Below are 23187 nucleotides of genomic sequence, written 5' to 3'. Positions count from 1 at the left end.
AATAATTTTTCAGTCATGCTCTTCTCTCTAATTAAGCTCAATTGGACCAAAAAACATTACTATATATATATATTTATTACTGCAATATATAGAATTCGCTCATAGTCCAAAGCCCATCTCACCTAGAAATTTTGAGACAGGCTTTTTTTATTTTTTTAAAGCCACATTCTTACTACTTCTTCAGACTGTATCTTCAGCATTCTCTTTCCTTCTAGGGAAAGAACAAAGATTTCCAAAAAGTTTACCTTTATTGTAACGGTGAAGAAATAAGCTTTATTTCCACAAAGTAGACAGGAAAGTCAAGAGACTTTTTCAGACAGCAAGAAATCTGGTGCAAAGAGAACATCCCAGTAGTAGAATTATAATATAGGATGATTTATCCTCTTTGATCATCTCTTCTGCTTGTAAAATCAAGTTATCATGAACTGGGAGAAACACACTGGATGCTCCTTTCAGGCAAAGAAAGAGTAAACATGCTACTTCCTTTTGTGTGTTGCCTACTTTTTTTTTTTTTTTCTTTTCTTTTCTTCTTTCTTTCTTTATTTTTATTTGAACTCAGGCTGCCCAGAGAAGTTGTGGTGCCCCATCCCCAGAACCACACTTAAAGCCAGGTTGGATGAGGCCCTGGGCAGCCTGAGCTGGTGGGAGGTGTCTGTCTATGGCAGGGGGTTGGAGCTCAGAGATCTTTAAGGCTCCTCCCAACCCAAGCCATTCTACAATTCTGTCTCTTGCCAGGCTTGTGCAGAGCTGCAGCAACAGCCTACGAGAGAGAAGGCACACTTATGTTGTCCGGAGAGGAAAGTTAATTTTTCACACAGTTTTGATATTCTTCTGCTGGAAACAGTAGATCCACTCATTTAATAGAAATGTTTTTGATCACAGATTCCCTGGTACTGTAGTCTGGCATAACTCCCTTAATTTTAGTGGAATTTAGCCAATTTACTCACCAATCTTTGTGTAAAATCTTATTACTGATCTCAGAGTTTTCCAGATGAAAGAAGAATTTCTTCATGTGGCTCCAAAGCAGAAGACAACAAAAACCAAACCAAATCTAAAAGAAACCCAAACAAATATTAAACAACAGAAAAAAAACATAGCTCTTAACAATGTGGAGCCATTCTGCTAATATTCAGTACTCAGCACAAGATGTTCCATTCAAAACCCTGCCAATACATCATCTATTTTATTACCAAAACTAAGAAAAATGTAGAGTCAAGTCAATCACACTATTTTTTCAATGCAACACAGTTTTACCAAATTGGTAGGAGAACACGGGGAGCTTAAAGCGCAACTGTTTTGCCCTTGCAGTTAACAGTACAATTTAAAAGCTTTTGAAGAGTGGAAACAGTGTGTAACATGAAGCAAAAGGAATTACTTTATTAGCTACACAACTATACACAACTATATTTTTATTTTCAGACGGAAAAAATCCAAGAAGTTTCGTTCTGTGTTGTTCTGAAGTCTCCAAAATAAAATTAATAATTCCCTTATTATTTTTTCCCAGTATTTTTTGTAGTTCTTTGACTAAGTAAAAAACAAGTACTGGTATTCAACTTGCAGGCAAAGGGCATTTTCTAACTTGGAAAGGCTAGAAGCCTTTCCTTCAAGGCCACTTCCTTGTCATTGCCAATGTCCAACATACTACATGTATTGTTATAGGCATTTTTTTAAGGAACAGAGAGAGATGAAGCATAAGGACTAAAAATTGCTTAAAATGTAAGGCAAGTAGATACTTACGAGATGGAAAAGCAAGCAAAACAAATGATCAGATTATGTCACATAATTTCCCTGGAGAGTCTGAGGAAAAAAACAAGTCAAAGCTTGCACTTCAGGAGTCCCTAAGCAGCACTATACATTCATGCAATTTAGCCATGACTATATCTATTCTGAGTAATCACTATACCACTTGAAGGCATGTGAGGAAGAGAAAAAGGATGTTCCACAGATATTTGACCCTTGTATGTAGTCTTAAACTCATTAGGAGTGTTACCTCACACAATGCAAACAGGTAATCATTTCCACCTGCATTCTTCAGCACCTCCTCAACTTGTATCTATGGAATCTATGCAGTGGATGAGCAAATGACTAGCTTCATACAACACAAAAGCTAGTCAAGACCTCATTAATAGCAAAAAAGCCTACTTCAGAAAAGGTGATGGCTGGCAGGAAAGGCTGGGTTTGTTTTGTAAAAGTTCAGAAAGATGGGTTGTTGGAATATTTGGCACTTTTCTCGCCCCTGTAAATTAATCCTGCAAATTCAGGGCATTATACTGCTCGTTATTTTATTCTCATGTGAGTATACATTTCAATGTGCTGACCACTATGACTGTAGGATGTATGTCTGGAGTAATGTTAAAAGGATATTACACACTTAGAAGCAGGAGGAGTTATTTTTCTCTGCAATCAGACATGACCCACAATCAGCTTTTTCTCAAAAAACAAAAACAAACAAACAAAAAAAAACCCAAAACAGCATTAAACAAACATTTGGAATATAATTAAAGCAAAAGTCAAGAGCATTTCAGGATTTAGAAAGGCATTAACAGAAGTTGGGAGAGGAAGGAAAGGAGAGGCTGGAAAGGCTGGAAGAGGAGAGTAGGGAAAAGAAGAATTAGAAGGTGAAGTGGTGCTGAAGAAGGTAAGAGAAGCTCAAAAGAGGTAGTAAGAACATCAAAATATATCAGCTGCGGTCAATGGGGCCAAAGCAATGATCAAGTAGGGACAAGAGAAAAGAATGTCAGGCAACACGCGGAAGAAGAAGGCCAAAGGCCAGTTCTAGAGCTGTCCAAGCAGTCAGGAAGAACCAGAGAAGAGAAGAAAAGAGCAGAACACAGAAAAACAAAGCAGAGCAAAGATAAAAAGGTTTTACAAAAGGAGCTTAGGAGGGGAAAGGAAAGAAGGTCTGAGAAAATATGGTCAAGAAGGTCAAAGATCAGAGAAGAGTATGTCAGTCATAGAGGAAAAAAGAAGGCTGGAGAGGAGGAAGACAGACAAGTGATTTGCAAAATGAAGATAGAGGAAAAGAGATATTTAAAAAACATATCTGATTTTTAACTTCTTTTAGATGCAATTTGGTAGTTACAGATATTTAAAAAAATAAAAAGAAGACACTTCTTCACTCTTCAATTAGAAATTATTTACATATCCATATTAAAATTACATTGTGCTTACGGAGTAATACAGTACAAGCTTGTATCTACACATCTCTGTTTATAGATTGGATAGGTAAAAAAAAATAGTATAAATTGAACAGTGTGGATGAAGTAAACATACGCTTGCTTTGTACAAGATATCTCTCACCATCAGTTTCATTTCAGCTAAGGTCTTTACAGAAGTAAAACATTTCATACATGTTCCATAGATAGCATATCTATCTGTCTGTCTGTCTGTCTGTCTATCTATCTATCTATCATATCTATATCATATATATTCCACAGATGCAGAACTATATGGCTTATGGAGATCAGCTTCTGTCTTTGGTGCTACCAGGTGCTTCCTTTTCTGCTGGATAAAACCACAAGGAAATAACATGAAGTTCAAAAACCCTTCGAAAATCTTTGGCCTCATTTCAGAGTTGTAACACACAACCCAAACCTCAGTTATGAGTTGCTATATTGCCAATTCTTTTTCCTTTTTTTGCTCCTTAAAATAAATAAATAATAACAAATAAAATCTTATTCTTCACTGTGATGTTGAGTTGAGCTGAGTAGATTTCCTGATGTACTTTTTTTGACTCTCAGATCGCAATCGTTATATCTGAGATAGAACTGTCTAACTGCATGGGAGGGCAGTGTGTCAAAGCATGGCAAGGCACTTGCCCTGTGCCTGTGCAGTTTTCCTTTGACACACAACGCTGACCCTGCCTAAGATGGACTTCAGGGCTAAACAAAGCTTCAATTCCACTTCGTGCATTCATCTTTACATCCTGTATAAGGTCCTATGCACCTTTTGCTTCCAGTTTTCTTTTCTCTGCCCAACAGTCCTTTCTTGCAGCTAAGAGGTGGCACAACACCTGGCTGATTGTGAGCTAAACAGATTTTGACTTTAATATTGTCAGATCTCCTTGAAGTTGGCCAACAGGTTCAAATTATGAAAGGTATGCTAACAGACTGATGGATGAGCAATATGATCATAGAACCCTTCTTCCTTTAGAGGGGAAGCTAGAAGTGTTGTCAGTTCAGTCCTGCCTTCTTCTCCAGGAGAACAGTGTTTCAAATCCAGACGTCCACTTCTGCTTGTTTTGTGATGTTTCTAATTAAGTTCTTCCTTGCCACTGGTGCCTATTTCCAAACTGGCTAAATATTCCTTATTTCTTTGTTTCTGATCCTTGTTTTTCCTCTAGATTTGCAGTGCTACTCCAACAAGAAGGTGATCTTGTTCTGTAAATCATTTCTCAGCATACATATTTGAAATGAAAGGCTTCCTTTATTCTTTTTACATTTCCATCTGTACCTGGTTTTGGTCTTGTTCATCATCTCAGACTTCGTCTTGCACTCTTCTAATTTTATTTCCTATTGAAAAAGGTCTTATTTGCTGTGTTAGTTTATTCTGAATAAGAATGTCAAGCAGTGAGGTTTCAGTGAGGCTTCATCTAACTTGCTGTACTATAATTAAAGAACTAAATAAAATCTGAGGAGAGATGGAGGTGTACATTAGACAATTTAATTACTTCTTGGATCTTAGAATGACTGTTTTAATGTTGGGTTTCTATTTAGGGGAATGGAGGGCATCAGAGTGTAGGTACTTATTGTCTGACTGAACATTGAAGGAGGTGATCTCACGTACTCACGTACTCAACATGAATTTAAATGTGTTTGCAATCAGGCAGGCTCACTAACATTCAAACTGATACAAGCACATCCCTATGAGAAGCATTTTAACACACTGTAGCTGGAAATTTCTCCTTTGACCAGGATTTTGAGAAGCATTCTGTCTAGAAGTAAGAGTGACTCTGAGGACATGTGGGCAAGGGAGTACATATTCAATTTAACATCTTATTTAATGCCATGCCAAGCAAAATTGTTTGCCTCAGCTCAGGGAAATATGATGATGCCCAACCTCTCCCTGTCTCATGACTTCCAATTCAGACTCAGCAGTATGCAATCTTGCCAAACACAGCATAGATTCCCTATGCATGTCCTCCATTCTCTCAAAGAAGAAATTCATTGCAGAAATTTGTTGGTAAATGTAGGAGCTTCTTTGAGCAAGTCCAGGCAACACAGCAGCACAGCACGAGATCCACTCAAATCAGGCCCACTGGAACAGATTGCCCAGAAAGGTGGTGGATGTCCCATCCCTGGAGACACTCAAGGTCAGGTTGGACAGGGCTCTGAGCACCTGATCTAGTGTAGGTGCTTCCATTCATTGCAGGAAAGGTGAATGAGATGGCCTTCAGGGGTCCCCTCAAATGATTCTGTGATTCTATGATATTCAGATATTTTACTAGTTTGCTACAGTGATGTGAACAAAGTAAAAAGAGAGGGAAGAAATCATCTGATATCTCTGATATTTACAACCTGCTTAGGACTGATGATTTTAAACTAGAAAGATCATATAACTTCATTTAAAAACTTCAAGGCAGACTACAATTTGAAACTGAAGATGCTAAGCTGTGGCTCTTGGGGAAAACGAAGCAGAAATAGAAATACTTAATGGAGATAAGAAAGATAGGCTTTTCATCAGAGTTCATATTTTATTGTTAATTCTTCTTTTGATTTTTTTTTTTTTTTAATGGGACAAGAGGAAAAATTCTCTAGACAAAGAGCTTCTGACCTAACAAACCTATTTTATCCCCATTTTAAAACAGGAGGCATTCCAGGCAGCAAATTGTTGAACCTTCACTTTTTAGTGCTTTTGGAAGCATACTAAAGGACAGAAAAGCTGAAAAAAGACAGCAGAAGAGGAGGAAGAGAAGGAGACTTGCATCCTTTATTCCCTTTGGTCCAGAAGAGAGGGCAACCTCAAACAATCCATTCAAAGACAGATTCTTGGTTGGAGTGCTGAAGCTATCTGGGAAGCAACCATGTAGAACTAATAAATACATATTTATTTAAAACAAAACAAAAACAAAAACAGGAACATAAAAATACAACCCTATATCAACCATTCCAGTTCAGTTCATGACCTTTGCAACTCTTTTCTACAATCAACAGAAGAAGAAGCTGGATGCACTAGCAAATATGAACTGAAATTGACATCTGAGTGATTGCATGCACAAGGAGAACAGGATCCTAAGGCAACTGTAGAGACTCAGATATTAGACTATTAATCTCCCTAAAAGACTGTCTGATCTTTGCAGGTAGCACAAGTAAGCCCCCAGTCTTTTCCAGGCATGCTTGTTGTTTCCTCTGCAAATGAAGAAGCCCTTTCTTTGACTTCCAGCCAGTAAAATAATACTTTTTTCAGATAATGGGACAATTTACATAAGGAAAATACTCGAGCACCCTGGACCTGTCTAAATAGCATTCCAAGTACTCCCTTCTGCTCAACACCCACTTGCAGTTATTTCCAGTGTTGGTTCCATAGTATCTCAGGAAATGCTACTCGGGAAGATTGCGTTCCTCTCTCAGCCAGCTTTCACAGTTGTAACTAGATGGGGGCCAAATCCTAAGGCACAGGAATTATGAGAAATGATGTTTCAAATATGCATTCATCAGCTGTTGCCAAAATAACCACTAGCAGTAAATCCCCGCAAGGTTTTGTCTTTATTCCTCAAATATGGAAAGTGATTTATATGTGTACTGAGTAAGTACTGGCCATTGCAGCAGGACAGTCAACTCTCCATCAACCACTATGGGAAACCAGTAAGCCAGGACTCAGAACAGTGGTTTTCAGAGTCAGATATCATTTCTCTTTGAGCCCACACAAAACACAGTGCAAATTCCAATATGACAATTTGTAAGTACATAGTTTGGCAAAACAGGCCAAGTTGGTGACTAAGTAAATCCTGGACTAGTTCTCTCCATGGGTTTTACCATCTCATTATTTTTATGAGTTTAGACATGCCTGGTAGCTTTCTGCAGCTCTCCATGGATAATGATTTAGTCCAAACCAAAGTTGTTTTATTGCATTCAAGGTACGATACAGTTTCAGTAGGTCAGTCTTCACAATAACCTCCTCTTCACTGTGATACTGATCCAACTGCAATAAAGAGAGTTTGAGAGTCTTAAGTTCACTATGAAACCTTAAGAATAATTGGCAAAATCATTCTCTTTTGCTGGAAGCTTTCATTCTCAGGATGTCAAATGGGGGAAAAAAATTTCATTCTCATCCCTCAGTCCCTGCTCTTGAGCTCTGTCAGCAAATTCACGTTTTGGAGAGGTAGAGATCAATTCAAAGATCTATGCAAGTTTACTTCAGGACAGAATTTGCACTTTTTATCTACAAGCTTTTTAATACATGCATTTAAGTTCAGTGCCGTTAGCCTTCTTCATATTGTACCTTCCACCTTTCCAAAAATTTGGCTTACAGCACAGTAAGGTAGCCAGCCTGTGACGGATGCATCTTTGCCAACCAAGGCAACATGCTTTGCCATCAAGTGTAAATTTTTGTCCTCTTAAGAAAACCAGCTGCCTTTAATCTAAGACCCACATTTGTGTTCCTTTTTCATACCATTGGTCTGCTACATCTGTTTCAATGTTAATACAAAAATGGTGACAGCTATTGAGCTTGTTACAACTTGTGCAGCATCCTTCCAACTGCAAACTCCATAGGTGCCCCTTATGCAGCACATCACTGTGAACAGTTACTATGTTCACTGAAGTGGTCTGTCAGCTCCTACGGCTTAAGGCGGTAAGTCAGGTGAGGAAGATGTGCTTCCATGAAGAATGAGGATCCCAGGCTTTTTATTTCCACACATTGGAACACATTTAAATTAGAAATCTTCAATCAAAACAGTTATTCTGCAAAAGCCAAGCAGTAGGACATCAAGGTATAACATAACGCTTCCTGTCACAGCATTTTCCTTGCAGACCACAGCTCAAAGAAAAGAATCCATTGGTAGTAAACAGAAACAAATGCCAGCTAATTTCAAAATCTTCACTCTTGGTTTTCTCTCTGAAATGGTTTGGTTTTTAAGCATTCAAATTTAGTTTCCTCACACAAAACTCTAAAAGTCACCAAATGAGAAACATTTGACACTTCACCTGCCAGTGGTTGAACAGACATGGAAGCTTCTCATCATGTATTTGGGGGCAGAGGGGAAGCATAACTTGTAGTTAGTTTGGTAATTACTGACTGTCCTTCCCACCTCTGGCAGTCAGGACACCCTTGGTCAAAACCACACGCGTCGTTTATCACCGCACAGCTCCCCACCTCTCCCCCTGCTGGTGCCACTCAGTCATCACTTCCAGGAAAGGGACCAATGGCTCTGGCTGTGCCACCCAGCTCAAATCCTGCTCCAACCCAAAGCATCTGCACCTGGTGCTCAGCCAGTCTTGTCTGGGTTGCCCAAGCACTGACCTAAGGAGAGAAGCAGATGAGTAGATGAGGAAGGGAAGAAGTTTATGTGGAAGGATTTTGCACTCCCTAGCTGAATCCTAGCTACATGATTTCAACTCTAATCACACGTATGCATCGCAATCACCCTAGAACAGTCACTTTGCTATTCTTAGTCATTTTGCTAACCAGTTCTGTTAAGACTTACATTTTCCACAAACAAATTGCCAACTCACTTGAGCAGCGGTTGAGCCGCACACGATGTGGACTGCAATGGACAGTTTTTCCCACAGCAGCTCAGACTTACACTGCTCTTCTGACTCACGTTGTCAGAAGTCAATACAAACCATACTTGCCTCAACTATCCTTCCCTTCTCCCTTACCCCAGAAATGCAAAGAGATGAAGGTCCAAGTGCAACAAGCAGAATTTCTGTGCAAAGCTATGGAGCTGTGCAATGCAAAGCAGTATGTGGGATGTGATCCAATAGTATCTGCCCAAGAAAATGTGGCAACCAGCCTTTGGATTGTGAGTGTCTTCAGGAATGGGCCAGGAGCAATGCTTGCCAGTGTGATCGCTGGAGGCTAGGAGCAAAGTTGTTTAAAACACGCATAGTCTCTCAAGGCTGAAATACAGAGCTGGAACAGTACCAAGTACAGATTACTCATACATTAGTGAAGAAGAGGATATAAAGTAATCATGACCTTAAATGACATTTATCTAGATTGGATTCAAAGCCCAGACAAAAATATTCCCATCTGTAACACTGCATGAAACACAGGGAAGACAACAGGCCTTCCCATCACACCTCTTCTTACTTTTTGCAGCAATAGAGTAACATGGATGTCTGTGTGTAAATTTGCTTTTTTTTTTTTTTTTTAAATTCAAAAAATAGCATATCTTCAAAGTGTTTTATAAAAATGAATAGTGAAAATTACCCTACCATCAGAGCTACTACTTTTAGGTACAGAACTGAAGTTGAGGTATTCAACTCCTGATTTAAGACAAGTGCAAAAATGATCTAGTTACTGTAGGAGCTTTAAACAGAAATATGTTTGCACCATTATTTTTGAAGAAAAGAGTATTTTAGTTGGTTGATTCATTCATGTTTAGTTATTTTAAATGTGATGGCACAGCTTACTGTTATTTTTGGACATTAACTGAAATACGAAAAGAACAAAAAGCTGACTTGCTCTTGATTGGAAAGAACACATTTTTTGAAGGTAAAATAGAAAACATACATGGCTCTTCATCTCTAGTTGTCTGATCTTTCTCAATTTTCAAGTAAATCAAACCCTCCTGTGATTTCCACTTGTAATACTAGATCTCTAAAAGCCTGGCTGACGCCCCAGTAAGAGTCTGGAAGTGGCCAACTTGGAGTCAAACTGAGTTATCAGACTTGCATTAAATTACTAGAAAAATTAATTTTCTTTCACTTTTGACAGTCCTGTTTTTTATTGTGTTATTGTACTTAACTACCTTCTGCTGGTTGTGCTATAGTGAAAAGGAAGAACATTGAAAATTCAGAGTTTAGAACTTTCAGGTGCCATTTTCAAGTTTGCAAATGATGAGAAGGCGAAAATCCATTATTTGGCTTTTTTTTTTGTTTGTTTATACCAACTGTCATTTAAGAGTATGAGTCTGACGCATGGCTGATTGGTGAAGCCAACTTGTTAGGTAACAAGGCTCAAAAAGGACCCCCTCCTTAGATACCACAGACGACATTCAGAATTGCTGCTGATAAACTCAGTAGCCATGTTAGAGCTAACATGTCAAACTTTGCCAGTAGTTAATTCCCAGTTCACCTGGGTATCATTTGCAAAGTAACACAATACCTTATTGTAAAAGGAGACACAGCTAATAGGGACATTATGAGTGACTTCTTAATTTTACAACCTATTTTATTTTTCAAATTACTCCTCTTGCACAGGTACTGTACAGGGCAAGTGCATTTCAGAAGCCCAGATTTTGCTTGAAAGCATTCTAACAGCAAATCTTTGAGCACATCTGGGGGTTCTTAAGGAGCATAAATTCAATGATGTCACCTATTATTTAGCATCAGTAAAGTCATAAAAGAACAGAGCCAAAAAAAGAAAAACATTAATAATTTAAATGCCTCTACTCAAGTACTGCCAGGAAGTCAAACAGCAAGCTATGCCTCCCCTGAGTAGGTGCTCCTTTGTAAGAGAACACACAACTGCATCAACATATACATTTTACAGGGCTGGAGGCGAGAGAGAGTGCAGTTAGTACCCTATCTCCCTCCAGATTTTTTTCCATACAAATTATGAAAAACGTATTACATCAGGCTGCCTGTGGACTTGGTACTAAAACAGAATTTGTAAGACAGCACCAATACAGAATGAAACATTCAGCTGTCCCACAGTTCTAAGAGGTGCTAGGGTTTTTCAGTCATTTTGCTTTTTAATCCTACCCAAGCTGTTCTTTTGAAAGAAAGAGTGAACACAATCATGAGCCGAGCCACCCACTGACAAGGATGGTCAAGTGTACAAAAAAGCCTCTACACAGATTTTGCATAATCTGTGGAATCCATCAAAGGATACTGCAGTGGCTAAAAGTTTAGGTTCAAAAGGCAGCAGATTTGTCATTGAGTCTTCCCATTGAGGGCGATTAAATATGACACAACATCAGCTCAATAAATCAAGCTGATGGAAGATAGAAGGATATTCCAAGAAGTAATATAGTAATTACAGTTATTATCTCCTGTTATTGGTCAATATCAGAAAACAGACACTAAGTGTCCATGTGAACACTCTGAGCTCAGTTTGTGATTAAACCTTTTGTTTTCGCTCTTGGCCATACAATTTTCCAGATACTGTACATAAACTGAAGTGCACACCCTACCAACAATTTGTCTGCCCAGTCTTCAAGTCGTACTAAATTCCAGGTGCTGTCCCTAGTGCACTTCATACCCCTACAATATGTAAGTCGTACAATCAATCACATTTAGAAACATCAGTGCAAGTACACATCATATTACATTTTACAGCTTTGTATCGTTACAATTTCCAGGTATGAAGAATCACATACTCTTACATGGTGGCCTTAAGAAACTGCTTTAGGTAACTTAAGTTTCCAGTGCAGTAAATTTTATTGTAAAATTAATATGATATTTTATGCGATAAGTGTGTCTTCTTATCCACTCTGTCACATGCATGTGTAAACTTCTATCATTTTTATGTGATGCATCTTCTTACAATCGTAATCACTGTCTCTCCTACTCGACAGAAATGGAGAGATGCTTCCCTTTGTGAAAAATGCTTTTTTCCAAAGCATCTCTCTTCTTTGCAAATTCACATCTTTCCGAATATCATTATGCTGTTCTCTACCGTAAGCCCATGCTCAGAGGTTTCTTCTGTTCCCAGCAGGACAGGTTATCCCTCTACCATTACATTTGATCACAATACAGCGCTGTACAACCAACTGACAACACACATTTAATAAACAAAGAAAAACTTAAGACAAAATAATTCACAGGAAAAAAAAAAGGTATTTTCTACCTCCTGTACTTCACTGCACTGTTGGTACTTTTGTCGCTGACATCCATAGTAACATTGCACAGCAGCAGGGTTTCTAAAATTCTATCATCTGGATCACCTTTTGATTTTTTCCCCCCAACAGTTGCAATGCTGAGACATTTTAAGCAAATAGAATAATATTAATGGGAATAACTAACTAACTAACTAACTAAATATTAGTAGGAGAAAGTTTAATTTAAACAAAGTTCTACTTAGGCATAGAAGAAAAAAACACAATTTAGTGCCCAAAACTCCTCAGGGCAAATTTGTAACCATTTATTTCAGATATATATTAATGGCATTCTTCTAAACTGTATTTTTTTCTATTCATTAGTTCTAATGAGATCCACAAAATCTTCAATTACTTATAAGAGAAATTAATCCTCTAGCATGTATTGAATCATTTAAAAATACACAAAAAAGATCAGTATACAACATTTCTTCAATTTTAGATACATTAATACCTTCTTTAATCAACAGGTATGTTTACAGACTTCTTCAGAATTGAAAGCATTTAGACTAATAAGTCTCAGCTCTAAGCACTCTGCAGAAGTGATTTTGTTATTTTTAAAAAGAAGTACTGAAGGTATCTACAAAAAGAAGCCATGATTGTGCTTCTATTTAAGAGATTGCCTAATGCCAAAAAAAAACACAAAAAAACCCCAAACAACCCCACAGAGCTCTTAAATGAACAATTTCTTAGCTATATATTCAAGGTGCTGCTTTTCCAACAACAGTACAAAACTATTTGGGGGCAGAAGGAAAGGGCTAATGTTACTCTAGTTACTCCAAAACTAGCCACTAGATTTATGTGACCTTTCTGAAAATTAAGTTGATAGGAGGTGACTGTAGTAGATTCAATAGACGTTGTCAGTTAGAAGAACATGGACAAAAGTAAAGTCTGAGTAAAAACAAAGATCAGTTACTTGATTTTATGCTTTTTCCTTTCCTGAAATTGTTCGGTTTTGTTTCTGACAGATTTTACTAGCACAAAAGTGAAGATAGTTTATTGTTAAGCATTCAAAAGATGTGTGTTGTTGCAGATGGGGATGAATCAAGACCCAGTATCAATGCTCTTTTCCATTGAGGAAGGGGAGAATTAAGAAAGAATTTAAAAATATATATTAGTTTCTTACTATGGTCTTATGCAGCTGAAGTTGTAATTACTCTCAGCACTAAACACTTTGCATCACAGTGAAATTAATCTGGTTTCAGAACTCACAAGTGCATCTTTAATCTTTTTAAACATACTCTTGACATGGTTCCTCTCCTCAAACACATTCTGGATGTCAATCCCTTCCTCCATTTGCAGACATAAGACACGGAATATCTTGAGTTGGAAGCTATCACATTAATGAGCAATTACACTACAACTCATCTTCAAGCAGTTTAAGCTAAAAGAAAAACATTTTTTCTTATGTGAGCCTTTCCTGAGACTCCACAGAAACAGACACACTAAGACTGAAAGGGGCCAAGTCAAACTAAAGGTTCATAGCATTCATAGCACTTTCAGAAGTTATATACATATTAATATAAAACAGAAGTGACAGGTGCTTTCCTTTTCCCTCGACAACATCTAACCAGAATCAAGCATCTGAAATACAGCATCAAGGTGTACATACAGTACTTTCCATCTTAGTCCATGGTACTACTGAGGAGCCACAGGAATTATGTACACAGGAAGACTTTGTGCAAAGTCATGAATTTTCTCATGAATTTCAAAAGTGCTAATTTGCACATACCTGCATGGATACTCTTTGGGTATACCAGGCACAAAGAAGTTGCTCTCCCTTGCCTCTCCCAAGCTGAAATGTTGCCCGCAGTAAGAACTATTGCCTGTTTTACAAACAGGCTTCAGAAACAAAGACAAATCTGACAAATACACACTTGATTAGACTTCCCAGAACTTCATGTTTTCCTTTCATAGCACTGATGCTCAAACAGAACATGAAAAATAGTAGCCCTGTGTCTAACACCTCCACACAGTCTCACTTCTCTTCAAATGCTCCGCCTTGTCAAAAATGAACTTACATTACAGCCAACAAGTCAATTAGTATGGAAGTAAATATACCACTGTGAAACTCCAACAGCACTACTCTGTCCTCAACTTTTGCTCTGGTCCACCTGAGTCTGTAGCATATCCCATTGTAGGCTTTTCCAGTATAATTTAAGATCACATGACTGTCAGTTTAAGAGAGTAATTTCAGTCTTTCAGGGGAATTGTGGAAGACTTATGAAAAATTACCATCATTCAGGTTATTATTGCCAGTACCCTAGACACAAAGCTGGCACAGCTACAGCCTATTTCAGAGAAGATTGTAACCCATTTTCCCCAACTGAATAAACTGGCTGTGCTTAAAAACACCCCAGCTATGAGACAAAGGCTGTTCTGGGTAAACTTTGTGAAAGCCAGACAAAGTTATGCTGTGTAATCATCATTCAAATGTCAGCTGGATCTCGGTCAACCACTGTACTCTTCCTTTAAAACTTCTCTACGGTTAGCCACATTATTCTTCTCTTCTTTCTTGGTAGATTATCAGTAATCCTGCAGCCAGAAGTTTCATTTTGATAACCTTCATGTTTGTAGTGGTATCCTCAAGACTTCATGTACACTAGACATCTATAATGGACAAGAAAATTTAATCATCTGCAGATAAGATCATTCTCTGCTAAGCCCCTCTACAACACAGAGAACTTCTTACATACGGCAGAAAAGCTGTTGGCTTGAAGATTTTGCATGCAACACTGAAACATCAAATTTTAGTATGAGAGTACCTACATATTCTTGCAAACAAAAAAACAAAAAGGTGCTAGAAGTGGCATCTTCCCAACAAGTTCAGAAATAACCTACAAACAACTCATCAGGAGGGCATGGCAGAAAACAGCACTGCATGACACCTTAACTTGGTACTTTCTAGGAAACGTAGATTTCTAGACTAAAATAAACATGACAAGTCCACTATCTCTTTAGCATAAGATCATCACAATACTGAAAGCCCGAACAGTTCTTCACCTTCTATTAAAAAAAGTTATGCACTTTAAAGACCTATCTTCAGAAATATAATTCATACTTTCCTACTGTTTTTATGTTTCATGCAGAAATATCCAAAGCTTTCCATAAATAAAAAAAATATCACAGAAGTATTGTAAGTTTATTATTTCACCATTTGATTTCTTATGCAGCCACAGTATACTAGTAAAATCATGCATCAGATTAAGAGGAAACATAACTGATTGCTTATGAAAGACTGGCAATTTTAATGATGGAAACAATATTGTCTAATTGTCAATGGGGCCATTTGTACCCAGCTGGAAAAATGCTTCCAAATCAACTAAGTTTTTTTTATATGGAATACTTACAGGAACAGTTTGTTTGCTTGTTCTCAACAGCCATTCCCAGGAATTGGCTATATAACAGTCTCTGATTACAGCTAGGAGAAAAATTTTCAGTACCATTCCATATATCATAGTATGTATGATTTCATCAGGAATATCACCTGCAATTTTAGGCAAACGACATCTACTTTATTTCATTCTGGACGTGCCACCTCTGCATTTTCTAGCTTGACTTTGTTTCTAAAGCACGTTATTTAAAAAAGCAAAGAAGTTACCTGACTTAACCCACCTGTTTTCCTAACTTCTTCAGCAAAATATAGATTTGTGAGATCAACATAAGTTGGACATTCATTTTCACTCATTTCTCTCAGCAGGAGCCTGTAACAGTGCACAGGATGTAGTACAGAAGGTCCTTTCATAGCACTGATGCTTAAAAAGAATATGAAAAATAGAGGCCCAGAAAAAAAAAAAAAATCAAGCTAAAAAAAAAAAATTAGAGATGAAACTGAACTTTTCTCATCACACGATTGACTGTATTTTATCTTTTCAAGAGGACCATAACCTTGCTTGATATGCAAGTATTTGACATATAGCTCCTAAATATTTTGTATCCCTACTCAACATACAGCTAAGTTTCTGTACACTATGAACTGAACTGTATGACCAGAATGGATTAAACCATGTCTTATAGAAAGGAAAGGAACAAGTAAAGATGAAGCATCCTAATACAGTGGAAAGATGCCACAATTAACAGTGTTTTGTGTGGACCATCACAAAAACAGGGTATGAAACAGCAAACATGCAAAGCCATGACAAAGTAAAGGATGGATATTGTATAGGTTCACCAAAATTATGCCATGAAGAAACTCTGGTACAACCAGAGCCACAATTTAGGCTTTTTTCCTCAGTACTTCTACATCTCCGAAGTCAAAAGAAGTGGAATCCTTAGACTCAACTCCCAGAAGCTGAACTACTACTTTGGGTTATCTTTCAGCAATTTCGGGGAGAAAATTACTGGTCAGGTAGCAACCTTGCAGGTTCTCTCTGAAGACCGTAATTACTGAATTAAGAAATATGTCACAACTCCAGAAGAAAAGCAAAAAAAGGAAAAGACCCAAAATCACAGAGGACATTACAAGATTTCTGATTTATTTGCCTGGAAAATGGAATCATTTGATCCATCTGGCACAGAAGGGCTCGGAGGAAAATACAGTCCTTTCTTGTGGTATTTGGCAGTCTCATGAAAGGCATTAGTTTCTCCACAGATTAGAATGGCTTAGAAACTACTGTCCAGACCACTTCCTGAGAATAAGAGTATACTTAAGTGGTCAAAAGAGTTTTGATTGCAGAAGTGGAAAGGAATTGATTACTTTAGGTAGAATTACTAATGAGCCATAGAAAAGATTAATTTATACCCTTATCTATTTTAAATTAATGAATCATTGGTCCTTCTTAATCTTTACATACAAAGGCCACAAAAAGAGGGTAAAAAGGTATGTTAGCATACAACTAAATCATACTCAAACTAAAGGATTACAAGTGTGATGGGTATTTGTCTCTCACACTGCTGCAAGGATGATGATGGAGGGAGGCTGAAACAATTTTTGCTTCTCTGAACAGTCAGTTTGAAAACTTCCCAAAGTTTAACAGCTCACAACTGTCACAGTTAAGAGCTAGAGAAATACTTCTCTATATTCAGGATATCTAAATGAGCAAGTTCACCTGACATGGAACACCTTACAAAAAAAATAACTAAGTCCCATCTCAGTACACACACCTGTCATTGCAGGTAGATAAAAGGAATGGCTGACCAAAATAATCTGGTAAAATTAGAATTTCCTAGCCCTAAATGTAACATCTTATGTCACGACAGTTTTCCTAACACAGCATAATTCCCTTAATTAAAAAAAAAAAAAAGCCCTTAGCTACTAAAACATCAAGTGCAAAGAACCACAGAGCAGAGCACTCACTTCTTTGTGCTGCCTGAGGTAAGACTGCTTCAGCTACAGGAAACAACAAGGACGCAACGATCTAGACCAAAACAGATTCTCCATTAGGCTTTTCTTGTTCAGTGCAGTGTATAACAACATACAGGTGGGATCTGCTGTGCACTTTGGAGGACACGACTGTCTACTAGCCCATCTCTGACGAAAACAAATTGCAAAGTTGCCTTTAAGCCTAGCTAAATATCTGCATCTCATTCTTCCCAAAGGAAGAATTTTCAAGTCCAATAAAAAAGCTGCCTGAAAACCTGGCAGGATGTCATCATGGGAGGCAATTGTGGTCTTCTTCCTCTTCACCTTCTAAAGAGAGCTTTGGGAGCTGGAGAAGGATGCATAGTCATTGTTGCTCAAATGAGATATGATTACAAAAACAGATGGATGCTTAAATCTAACATTCATTTTGTGCCTAGAAGAAACAGACCAAAGAAAGTTGGAACTACATCTGATTTGTTTTTGCTGGCACTGTGGTTTATGTAAAACTATAATGATTCAAGAATAACTGAATCATCCACAAAGTATGCGTTCCATAATCACGCGTAAATATTTGTGCCAAAAATCAAATTTTTAAGTGAATTCAAATCTGACTTTCAATTGAAAAAAATCCTAGATTTAACTGTTGTAACTCTCTATATTAAACATATGGGCACGAAAGTGATTTTGCAGTAAGTCAATCAGAATCGGAGTTTGATAATAAAATATTTCAACAGACAGAACTACTTTAGAACTAGTTAAAGGAGTCTTAAGAGATTAACACAAAACCTATTTTGGAATTCCCAGAATTCTCTATGCGGAATGTAATTAATTCTCTTGGAATTTAAATAAGCACGTTTGCTCAAGGAAAAATAAGATAATAACTAACATACGTCTTTCCCCTAAGAAATCATAATCTCAACAGTTTGTATTGCCAGAACTATAAACTACTGTTCAGCATGCAGTGACTACAGCCCATCCCCAAAAATCTCCCCTTCAGGTGTGCAGGATCTGCTTTCCAAGTGCTGCCTGAAATCAATGAAGGCTAAACGTTGCCATCATTGGACCTGTAAACAAAAGTTAAGACATTCTTCTTTGCTTTTAAAAGGGGGAGAAAGCCATATCATATAAAAGTACTAACGCATAGGCATGTGGAAGCATGTACAAACTTGTAACACCTAACACTTGAGTGGGCATGGTGGTGATGGGTTCACAGTTGAACTAGGTATCTTAGAGATGTTTTCCAACCTTAATGATTCTATGATATAATTCACGTCAAAGGAAAAAGGAGGTAGAATACAAACAGGATTTTGAGAGCAGATTGACAGACTTAGAGCCAATAGAGGCAAGACAACTGTGTAACAACCAGAAACAAAAATCAGGTTTCCAAAATCTGAATGCCCTTGTCCTAAGAAATAAACTCCAAAAGCTATGGGTAAAACTGATGCAGCTGGCTACATTCCAATGGCTAATATCTAGTGGAGTTATTGACTGATCTCACAGAGATGAATAACTTAAGACTGCCAGTGAATGCTTCTGTGATTTTCAGAACCTCTGCTCTTTGAAAATACTTCAGTTTTTTTCAGGGCAAGAAATGAGGAAAAACTAACATATGTTGCAAAATTACAGGTACAAAACTGATATCAAACATCACAGATCACCAATGTATACTTCACTGTGAATATGCATGCTGAACTCAATGTGATATGAGAGCATCTGAAACAACACGTGGGCATCCAACTGACTCCAGACAAAGTCATATTTACAAGGTTGATTTTTTATTTTGCCACTGCTTTGTAAAACCAATCAACCAAAAAAAAAAAAAAAAAGAAAGAAAAAAGAAAAAACAACCCAAAAACCCAGCCCCAGAACCATTTGGCCTGAGAGTGGCTGGAAGTATGAGAAGTACTGATGCTCCTCCTTTCCACCCCTTCCGCAAGAGAGATGAGAATACAGCAAAAAGCCCTAGGAGCTCAGCAGGAAGGTGTAATAATGAAGGGATTCACCTAGATGAGATATAGAATAAAACTCATTTTCTAAAGTACCGTTCAATATCAAAGAGCAAACAACAACAACAACAAGAACAACAAAACAAACAAGGGAGCCCCTCTGCTAGGGGCCCTTGGATTCCATACGTACTATGACTCCTAAACAGTAAAATTTTCTTGCAATGTGTAAGACGCAGTTTTAAGAGGCAGAATGCTTCAGCAAGCTTCTTGCTTTCCCTGTGCTGCCAAGTTCATTCAAAATTTTCCATTTCCTCCATTGAACGTTTGCTCTAGATTCCTAATTAATACTTTTTTTAGTGTAAGGAATTTAATTCACATGCAACTTGCAAGGTTCCTTCTCACATGGAAGACAAAGTGTATGTAAAAAAAAAAAAAAAAATCCCATTAAACAAAATACACCAGCACAAGAAAAGATAGGCGTTATTTAAATAGTTATAAAAGGTTCTGTTATTTATACAGGCCAGAACATATTCCTAGCAGTAACTGTTTCCACTGTGATTTCCAGCTTCACTATGAAATGCTACAACAAAAGAGTCCATGCAAAAATCTTACAATAACTGCCCGCTTATGAGAGCTCAAATGCAGCCTCAAATAGTCAGTGACACTAAGAATTAGAAGACATGAAGCAAGCAACTCCAAGAATGCAAATACTGACACACTGTGGGCACTTGAAGTAAAACACATCAATACAGCTTTGTTAGTAAGCACTTGTCCTATACTGCACATCAGATGCCTTCTCTAAAGAGCTTTGGGAAAACACTTGTCAGAAGTTATTGCAATCGTATAAGCACAACAAAAGCTCACAGCTATTTTAACAAATGCATACTTTCAAATACAGGTCTTATCAAGAATTAGGCAGGACACAAATTCATTCAGTTCAATTGATTTCACTAAATCAGTGCATGCTGGGATGAGATTTTAAAAAGGAGCATTTATATACAACAGAAGTTGGCCAAGTGAATTCAAATAACAGCACAAATGAGATATGCATTCCAGATGGAATTAACACTTCTATGAGAAGGGGCTGGATTGTAGTACAGCCTCAGTCTCACTATTGCAACAGCAGATGAGGTGGTGTTCTTACACAGGCTGCGGTCCCACATCTACCAAACCAGTGCAACACCTTCTGCCTCAGAACAGGCACATCACACTCTCCTACTCGGTGTGTAATTAAACACCAAACGCTCCTATTTGCCTGACTCTAACCAAGAGGATGATATCCAGTTTCTTCTTTTCCAGAGGAGTTCCGCCATTTTAGCAAATGAAATGAACTTGCAAATGGATCTAAGAAGATCCAGGGCTTGTGTATGCTGTCAGAATGAGCTTAGGGGACAAAAAGGAGGAGGAAAGGCTACAGAGAAAGCTTTCCCTTTTTTTGGATGTAGAACATTGTTAAAATGGCTCATTACATCTCAGAGAAAGCACACACCCATTAACAAAACAATAAAAATCACCCTTAATGTGTTTTTGTTTCAAAGGAAAAAAACACATTGGTTTCCAGACCTCAGAATGAGATCTGCTGGGGTGCTGTATGGTAACATTATCTATTTAACTTTCCAGATAAAAAATGGGACGTCACCAAAAACAATTAAATATCCTCCAAATCTTCTTCCCGGTAGCTTTCTTTCCCACAGAAATGTCTCACCAGAAGATCAGACTCCTTCATTTCTGTTCCCTTAAATCTTCAGCATTGTGCAAGCTGGATGAGATTTTAAAAACCATCCTCCTCCAATTCTGTGCTATGTTTCCAAATCATACTGCATTTCATTTTTAGAAGTGGAGGCATGTTTTATGACTCCATGGCAATCATGAATTCTATTCAAGAAATTCTATAAAGTGACAAATGTAAAAGAAAGTACAAGAAAAGCTAGCAAATTAATAAGCTACACAGAGAAGCTAGCAGCTGAGGAACATAGTTCAGTCATATTTCTGCTATTTTCTTCATTGTAATCCATCTGAACTTCAATTTAAGGAGAAAAAGAAAAAAAGGTCAGTTTATTCTACTATCACTTGTATACCTTACATTGTAACCATATTAAAACGCCAATACTACATATCTTCCAAGTTACTAAAAGGAAAACTTAAAGCCTACCTGGAACCCATTTAATCTCCATTATAAATTCTTCCTGCTTTTTCTCTTTTTCTTGGATACTTTGCAAAAGTATCTCTAGTTCAGCAGCAAAGCTGTGCTTCCTACAGTATCAAGCTGCATGGACAGTATAACTAGTGCCTAGAAAGGCAGACTAGTGCTGCAAGTTCACACTGACCTCTGGCCTTTGGCTAAAAGATAAGTGTGACACTGTTGTTCTTTCCACCCCTAACTATAGGGTGCTGGCTGTTGGTTAGGGGCAGAAATCTTGACTGCAGTTATCCTCAGCTGCTTTTCCACTTTCCTCACAGGTAGCAGAGCTCAAACAGCAAGCAGAAGACATTCAGATCTTACAAGCAAGAAGGCAAAAGAATAAGTGATTTGGTTGCTTTTTTCCCCCTGATGTCATGAGAAATGATAAGTAGAGCTATACTTGATGGAAACTGAAGAGATCCTTGGGCTAAGAAATACTCCCTTGAAACTAGATAATGAAAGGGATGCTAACCAGTATTTATGAAAGTTTTGGGTAATTTTGCCAGGAGAAATTTGAGGTGACAATACTGCCATACTTTCCAATTTTGATAAAACATGTATTTCTTTTGTAAAAACTAATAGCTTAAAAACAAATGTGCAACATTGCCCTCAAAAAGTCTTAAGAGCCTTTTCACTCCATAAGCAAATAAAGAAACACTTAACAACTGCTGTAAGAAAAGGGAAATGAGCTGAATACATTCTCAAAGTTTGCTCAGAGTTAAAATGACCTTGCTCTTAGCTTTCAAGTACCACACTGCATTGTCCAACATGAGGAACCACTTTCTGACATATTAAGGCAGTAATGATTTCTGCCAATAGATTTTTCAAAGACTTCTTGAAGAAAGAAAGAAGAGCCAGAACAAAATGTCCTGATGCATTAACAGTTGGATCTTATATCCAGACTTTCATATTGCTTTCAGGTCAGGGTAGTCTTAGCACTTCAGAGGTACGCACCTGAGGCACTTCTTAAAACTCCTGTGGCAAACAGGTGAGAGTAGCTGCTGCAAACCTTGAAGCATCTTGCTTCATGAGAGGTAACTGGGCATTGCCACAGCCATGCTGCTGAGCCAACCAGATACAAGTGAGATGAATACACTCCTATCTGAGTTGGCTCCTGTTGACTCTTCTGAGTAGCGACACACCAGCCTGCACCAGCACACAGAGGTATCCTTCAGTTTTAAGTTACTGGACAGCCTCAAGAGCTTGTATGAATGTTCAGTTCAGTTGACCCTCGTTACTGGGTTTCCAATACCAGCAGCATCAGTTACACCAAGCTTGCGATGCTTCATAAGAAACAACCAGGTTGTGCTGCTTTTGCCCTAACCCATGACATTCTGCCAAAGCTTGGCTAAATCATTACGTGGTAACTCCTCTCCCTGGGTTATTTCCTTAGGAAACATTTGAGCAATACACCAGTGCTAACCCTATAGCCTATTGAGAAGTCAGATCCTTGTTAGTACTGAAGAAGTAACAATGCAGCAAAGGCCAAAGTATCTACACAGTAGTAAACAAGTCAACCCAAATGAAGCCCTACTCAAGGCATTTTATAAATAGTCACCAGATTCAGAAACAATATTGCATGTCTTATCTTCCACTTATTAGTCTTCCATAACAGTTTCAGTTCACACATACATAAGAACACTGTTCATTTCTCACACAACATGGAAGACTGTACTGCCACATGTTAAAATATTAAAGGTACATTCACATTTATATAACTAAGCAAGTGAGCAAATTAATTTCAAGACCGTAAAATCAAAACTTATTAAATCCT

The 23187-nt window shown here is 37.8% G+C and overlaps 1 long non-coding RNA gene across 2 annotated transcripts in view; it reads right to left on the bottom strand.

The window, feature by feature from the left end:
- Positions 1-227: 227 nt before the first annotated feature.
- Positions 228-23187, bottom strand: part of LOC116232116 (uncharacterized) — a 30956-nt gene continuing 7996 nt past the window's right edge. Inside the window, exons 3-4 of one of the 2 annotated variants that reach the window (XR_016463937.1) lie at positions 8314-8460; positions 228-7140 (exon numbers count right to left, since the gene is read on the bottom strand). This is a non-coding gene — a long non-coding RNA (uncharacterized LOC116232116). Of the gene's footprint in view, positions 8461-23187 lie in introns of both variants that reach the window. The other variant, XR_016463936.1, reaches the window with a different exon arrangement.

Source organism: Phasianus colchicus, chromosome 2 (genome assembly GCF_987193195.1).
Source record: "Phasianus colchicus chromosome 2, bPhaCol1.hap1.1, whole genome shotgun sequence".
Lineage (NCBI taxonomy): Eukaryota > Metazoa > Chordata > Aves > Galliformes > Phasianidae > Phasianus > Phasianus colchicus.
The sequence above is the reverse complement of the archived record's forward strand: the minus strand, read 5'-3'. Positions and strand labels throughout refer to the sequence as shown.